Source organism: Notolepis coatsorum, assembly GCF_963971535.1.
Source record: "Notolepis coatsorum genome assembly, chromosome: 19".
NCBI lineage: Eukaryota > Metazoa > Chordata > Actinopteri > Aulopiformes > Paralepididae > Notolepis > Notolepis coatsorum.
The window spans coordinates 26,175,904-26,183,403 of NC_140183.1; the positions used below are offsets into that span (position 1 = coordinate 26,175,904).

The 7,500-nt window shown below is 44.1% G+C and overlaps 1 protein-coding gene across 1 annotated transcript in view; it reads left to right on the forward strand.

Annotated features, from left to right (window-relative positions):
• Positions 1 to 7,500, forward strand: part of LOC311246428 (neural-cadherin) — a gene marked incomplete at its 3' end in the record, with an annotated part of 215,198 nt that overhangs the window by 173,218 nt on the left and 34,480 nt on the right.

Consider the following 7,500-nt stretch of genomic DNA (forward strand, 5'->3'; position numbering starts at 1 on the left):
CTCTGGGGCTCTGCAGCAGACATACTATTGGTTTCAACGAAGGGAGGGGTTACATTATGTGTACGCCGGCGTGCGTCAGCTGCGTTTGACTATTTCGCGCGTGCAGCTTTGGAGGTTATGCTTAGTTATGCCAGCCAAGACGAAGAGGACAGTCATTCGGCAGATGGACTGAAGATGAAAGTTGTTGCATGTTAGACAGTTCAGTCAGGCTAGCCATGTCGGCTTAGCTAAAGGCAGGGACAGCTAGTTAGCTTTAGCTACGTTATAATATCGAGTGCTAACATGTGGTTCAGTCGGGATAGCCATGATGATGTCGGCTAGTAGCTAGCTTAGCTAAAGGCTAACTAGCGTTAGCTAACCTAGAGAGAGCGCGTGCAGCATTGTTATGCCAAGATGAAGAGGACGGTCATTCGGCAGATGAACTTCGTCAACTCCACGCGGTTGTCTCCATCCTCTTGGACGTTTGGTGAGTTTTTAATGCACTCTATTCTATTCCCGCCGTGGATATATCTCTCTCTCTCTCTCTCGGGAGCCAAACGGGCTGGCTAGCTGTTGTAGCTAATGTTATATTGAGCCAAAGCGGGCCGGCTAGCTAACGTAGCTAACGTTATATTGAGCCAAATGGGCCGGCTAGCTGTTGTAGTAGCTAACGGTGTGTGGCCTGGTGTCAGTACCTGGCTACTCTATTTGCAGTTAGCCTATTTAGCTGATGTCGGCCATTGGCTCCTTGCTACTTTGTTTTCTCTGGTATAGACCCTCTTCTCTTTGAATTTAAGTGTTGATCTTTGTCCTTTTGGATCTATGTATATTCATGTTGCCTTTGTGAAGTTATCTTTTCCTTCTGTTTTGTTCTTCCATTAAAAGTTGAATATCCTTTAGGGGCTCATCTTTGCTTATCTCTCTCATACATGCTCTCTCTCTAACACACACACACAGACATGCTCTCTCTCTAACACACACACAAACACACATGCTCTCTCTCTCTTTCTAACACACACAGACATGCTCTATATCTCTCTCTAACACACAAAATGGCATGCTCTCTCTCTCTATATTTCTCTCTCTTTCTAACACACATATACATGCTCTCTCTCTAACACACACACACAAACAGACATGCTCTCTCTCTATCTCTCTCTTTCTAACACACACAGACATGCTCTATCTATCTCTCTCTCTTCAATTCAAATGGGCTTTATTTCACATTCTTGTATTTCTCCCAGTAGGTATGGGAGTTTTGAGTTATTGTCGATGTTTTCAAAGTCTCTTTGGGTGTTTGCAATTTGTGGGAAGTATGTCTTGGTATAGTGGGTAGGTTGTTAAGAAGTGGAGCTCGGTTTCCACCTCATCTTGTGTGCAGTGGGTCTGTCTTCGCTTGGGAGCCAGGTCTGCCTATGGCGGCCTTTCTCGATGGCTAGGCTGTGCTCGCTGAGTCTGTACCTAGTCATTCTGCCACTGTGTACTCTCTGTTTAGGGCCAAATAGCATTTCAATTTGCTCTGGTTTTGGGTTGTTTCTTTCCAATGTCTCTCTCTCTCTCTCTCTCTCTCTCTCTCTCTCTGGCCTTGCTCTGGTGGAGGGTCAGGGGCATTGCCGGGTCTGTGCAGCGATAACACTGTATATTGACTGTAGAACGGGCGCTCTCTCTCTTGCTATATGTTGACTGTATCATGCCCAGCCTCGGGCAGCGCTATTATTTAAGAATATGTTGACTGTATGAAAAAAAATTTTAAAATAAAAATTATATATATATTTTTTTTTTACCTTTTGGGGGGGGGGGGGGGGGGGGGGGGGGGGCTCGCGTTTAAATCTTGCATAGGGCCTCGCATTTATCCCAGGCGGCCCTGTACACACACACATGGAATGTACGCAAGCTAGCTCCACTGGATCTGAAATCGGCACATTGAGAAATGAACAAATAGCTTGCAGTCAAAAATTATTGTCAATAAAGTCAATTTGACCTACAGTGGTGATGTGTCTGTGTCTTGTCTCTCATGCCACAATGAATTCCTGGCGTCGTGATTACATTAAAGTACAGGAAAAGATTATTCTGTGCCCCTCACTGTACTACCAACAGCAGCAATGCTATTCTTAACTTTAATATAAGTAGTTAGGAGTGCACACTGACAGCTCATTGCCTTGGTTACACACAGATATTTCCTTCCTGTACTGTAATGTAATCACAGGAATTCATTGAAGCATGAGAGATAAGACACCAACACATCCCCACGGTAAGTCAAGTTGACAACCATTTTCAACGGCAATCTATTTCTTTATTTCTCAATGTGCCACCTTCAGACACAATCGAGCAAGCTTGCGTACATTCCATGGGTCTGACGTGGCCAATATGCCAGGCATTCTTGCATCGATGGAACTGGTCTCACACAAGTGAATGAGTGAGTGAGTGACATTGCGTGATCTGTGTCATAGAGGTGCTTTCCATCTGAAAACATGATTCCCATGTTGTATAGTTAGTGTGACCAAAAGAAAGGCAGTAACAATGAAACGAGAGATGGATTGAGGAAGACGGGAAGGATGTCAATGACATCAATGTCAGAAAACAGCGAGCGCATGATACGACGAATAGCCCCCCCCCACCCTACCACTCGCTCCGTTCATCTCACTGACATTGACCTGTGTGACACAGAGAAAAAGAGAGGTGTAGAGAACGAGAGAAAGATGGAAGGACAGAGAGGAGATAATCCTAGCAGAGTGATTGTCATTCTCTTGTTGTGAGAGCATCCATAAGGAGTGTGACCTAGAGACTGATGGAATGATGGATCAAATAGGGAGTTTGGGGGTGGAGGGGGGAGGTCAATGAATTAGTCCATAAAAGTGTTAATGGAAAACATGGTTAAGATGGATAGGAAGTGGAAGCACAAAAAATGTATCTGCACCACCCTTACCGTCTTCAAACAATAAGATAAGATACCAATGTCCTCTCTGTGCGTTCAGTAGAAAGCTATCCGGCTGCATGCTAGCCTAGCTTAGCACGAATGAATGGAAGCGGATACGGACCACTAGCCTAGTTGTTGGCCAAAAACACCTCTTCCAGAGCTTTAAGCTATGCTAGTGGTCCATATCAGCTTCCATTCATTTGTGCTAAGCTAGGCTAGCTTGCACACAAAACCTGCTTCATCAACAAAAATAACTCTACGTTCACGGTTAGCAAGGGCTGTTCATCCTCTCCTCTCATCATCAAAACAAATCCCATGCTCTGGGGCAGGAATAAATGGCAAAACAGGAAGCGACAGAGTTTATGGGAAATGTGATCTTATCCTCATCCTAGAATTAGGCTACCAATTGTTTCGGAAAAGGGCTTATTTGTTTACTTTAACTCATTCAGCGTCATCCCTTAATTAGAACGCCATCGCTTTAATCAATGGGGAGACTGCGAGATTTGCGAGTGCTTAAACTATATCTTATAATAGCTATGGGTCTAATACACCCGTCGATTGTCAGTGAGTTGCTTCCAGTCAACATGCACAAAACAGATTGTTTTTTCATCCGTACATTTCCGTCTTATACCGTTTTGAATATGAGTATAGTTTTGGTGATTCTTAGTAATCCCAGGAAAAGACGCGATAATAGCGTTTTAGTGGAAGATTATCGAATCTTCCTGAAATCAACGCTAGATTATCATTATTATCCTTCCTCGTGCATACATGGAATGGCCCTCGTAGCACGGCGCGCCCCCCACCGCAGCCAACGGTAAAAAGCCACACACAGTCCATACAGACAGCTTTGATCGCGGTAGAAAGAAATATCAGATCAACGCAAGATTGGATATATAGAGTCCTTACCTGGTCTCTGATGTAATGCAAAAAAAAGTATCCAAATATCTGATTGCCATTCCAAATACTGCTCGTGGAGGTCTGTCCCACATTGTCCGGCATTGCATATGAAGGGGGGCAGCATGTAAACGTTCATCCTGCCAGAGTATTTAAACACCGCCCGCACGGCTCGGATCGCCCCAGAAAAGAAACTACACCATTTCTTTTTTAAGATTTATTTTTTAGCGTTTATCGCTTTTCCTGGTCAGACATGACCGACAGATGCAGTGAGGGTGAAACGGGAGAGAGAGCAGGGCAAGACATTCGGCTAATAACGGCGGGTCCGGGAATCGAACTCGGGTCGGCCGATCCGCGACGCAGCGCGGTACATGGTGTGCTACTAGAGCGCCCCTAAACTACACCATTTCTAATAGAGTGCAATACCGGCTGGAAGGTGTAGGCGGCGGTATTTGCCCTTTTAACATCAGGCTGGATGGATGAAAAATGAATGGATATAGCTAATAAAAGAAATAACGATTAAAACCCGAGTTTTCTCGTGATTAGCGCTGAACGGTTGGCGAGTTAACCCGACTTTTCTCGTGACTGGCGCAGAATGAGTTAATTATACCAAGGTGTCACAACCAATCTTTTGTTAAAAAATGTCCCTGTAGTAGCTTTAAACTGACAAACTCCACTGTCTCTCTGTCTGTCTTTGTAAAGGAAAAAGAAATATATATATATCTATTTTTTTTTTTTTACGAAATTAGCTAAAAGAAGACAAGACAGAGGGAGAGAAGAGACCTATAGACCTACAGTATGTAAGACATACAGTACTGTAGCTCAGAGCAGGAGCTTAAGAACCTGTGTAGGGCTGCGGCTGGAGGACTTAGTTGTGACTGGAGCTGGTGCTCCTGCTGCCGCGGAGCCCAACAGGGGGTTGGAGGAGCGATACGTGCAAAGTAATCTGAATCCATCGGAGCCGGGGAATTGGCTTTGAAGCAGTTTTGCCAGAACAAACACGGGCCACAGGACTCGGGGACTTGGACTTGGTAAGAGAGTTTAAAAGGGAGAATCCACCCTAAAAATGGAAATGTAACAGTCCTGTATTTTTCACGCTTGGTGAATATGAGCAATTCTAAAGTTGGGAATTGAAGAGCCTATAGATTATTGTGGGCTAATGTGTTAAGGTGGCCGGGCCTTTGCGATCAGGACCTATAGGCTTTGGAACGCTGTGCTAGTAAAAGAAAATTGTGGTTAATATTTTTGTTAATATCTGTCATATATATTGTTGTTTTTTAAATTTGAATTTTCTTCTTTTATTATTTGGTTATAAATTGGCATGGGCTTTTTAGTTTTTTTGAGACTGCAAATCTACTGAACTGTCCAAAATCATATAAATAACACATCACTGCTATTGAGTGAAAACCTTGTCAACAATGTTTTAGCTGCGACCAGTAGCCCTGTGGGTCACTTTGTCGGCTGGTTGGTTGGTTGATTGGTCAGTTGGTTGGTTGGTTGGTTGGTTGGTTGGTTGGTTGGTTGGTTGGTTGGTTGGTTGGTTGGTTGGTTGGTTGGTTGGTTGGTTGGTTGGTTGCTCGGTTGGTTGCTCGGTTGGTTGCTCGGTTGGTTGCTCGGTTGGTTGCTCGGTTGGTTTGTTGGTCATTCGCTTGGTTGGTTGGTTGGTTGGTTGGTTGGTTGGTTGGTTGGTTGGTTGGTTGGTTGGTTGGTTGGTTGGTCAGTTGGTTGGTTGGTTGGTCAGTTGGTTGGTTGGTTGGTTGGTTGGTTGGTTGGTTTGTTGGTTGGTTGGTTGGTTGGTTGGTCAGTTGGTTCACAAAAATGTCTCCCCTCTCTAGCAGCCATAGGTTTTGCCCAGGGAGGCATGGAGTGTGTGTGTTCATGGCAATTGGCTAAAAGGGGGTGTGGCAATGGGAGTGGTCTTTCGCAAAAAGATTAATTCAAAAGTCACCCCAACATTTCCTGAATTTCCAAATGATTGGATTACTGCCGCTGCGTGGGTCTTCAATCATGGGATGGGTTAACATCAATAGGAATAAAGAAGTTTAAGTACATTTTGACAGACCAGTACACTTTTTTTTTCTCACGGTAGCCGAGTGTCAATTCTGTTTTAGGGTGGGTTATTCCTTTATAAAATAGGGAGAGAAAGGAAGAGGGTGAAGGGAGGAGGGGTGTTGTGTTGGGACTACATCGAAGAAAGGACGATATAGTGGGTGGGGAGGGGGGGGGAAGTGAGGCGAAGGCTTACGTAGAAGTGAAGCACAGAGGCATCAATATTGTATGTCTCCCCTGGTGGCTCACTTTTTTAATGTGCAAGGGCGAGAATGGGCTGTGGAAGGGGCGGAGACTGTGCGTACAGATGGACACGCCATGTTTGATTCCTTTTTTTATACTTTCAGGCTCTTTCTCTCTCTCTCCCTCTCTCTCTCATGATTCATTTCACTTTCTACTTCCTCCTGGACCTTTCACCACCTCTTAACACATTCGGCGTCAAACCCGAGATAAGTCGTGTTAACTTGCCATGCATTGGACGCCAGACCCGAGATATCTCGGGTTTTGGTCGTTTTTTCTTTTATTCGATATTTCTATTCATTATTCATCCACTGACCTCTGTGTTGCCATAGGAAAAGATTTTGAGATCGCCAAAGTGCAATACCGGCCGCATCCTGCCAGATGGCAGTGTCGCCCACCCTTTGAAACCTTATATCTAACTCTGTGTTACACTCAAATGTCTCCAGGCCCTATATTTAGACGGAGCCGAGTAAGTCGCTTCATCCGACCGCTTCGAAACGCATCTGGCACACTCTATCCATAAGTTGTGCCAAATTATGTCCGGGACCAGATGGACACCAATACTGGAAATTGCGTTCAGACAATTGGAATATTCTTTTTGGAATACCCCCGACCACAGGTAAGGACTATCTGACATAAATTTCAGCTTGATCCAACAATGTTTTCATATCGATCCAGCTGATCGGCTTCTGTAGTGTTCAACACAAATGCCTTACTGGCCATCAAAGCATACAAAAACGACCCCCCCCCCCTTTCATGCATTCATGATGAAACATAATACCTATTATATACATTTGATTTGGAAATAGTAGCGTGTCCAGGCAAGAAACGCCAACGCTTATAGTAGAATACACGTAGCGCCCTATAACTCAGCGTTTCATGAATTATCCCGGATCACTCCTAAACGATACTTATATTCACCACGGGATAACGTGCGAACGTATGCATGAAATAATTATCTCTTTTTTGCATGTTCGACGGAAGAAAGTCAGTGTCAAATGACTATAGTATTGTCTCCATAGCTATAATATAGAATATAGATATAGCTCTACAAACAAGGTGACGCACTCCTATCTTTAAAGCGTGGCATAGCTACAATGGGACCCGGCTAATCCCTGGCGCTGAATGAGTTATTAACATGGTCACTTCAACATTGATTGTTTTTTTTCTCTCTCTTTAGTTTGGATGATAATTATTGGATTGTACCCCCGGGGGAAGCAGCTCATCTCAAAATACAGCTCAGTAGTCGTACGAGAAATGAGGGTCACCACCTTCGTCACTTTTCTCATTAGTGACATCTGTTCTGTTCTATCACTTTGACTCGGAAGTCAAAGGGTCTTGCAAATTTGGATTTTTGTCAGGTTTTTGTCATATTGTCGCATTTTGTCACAACAGTGTATCATTTAGGGACATGTTAATTT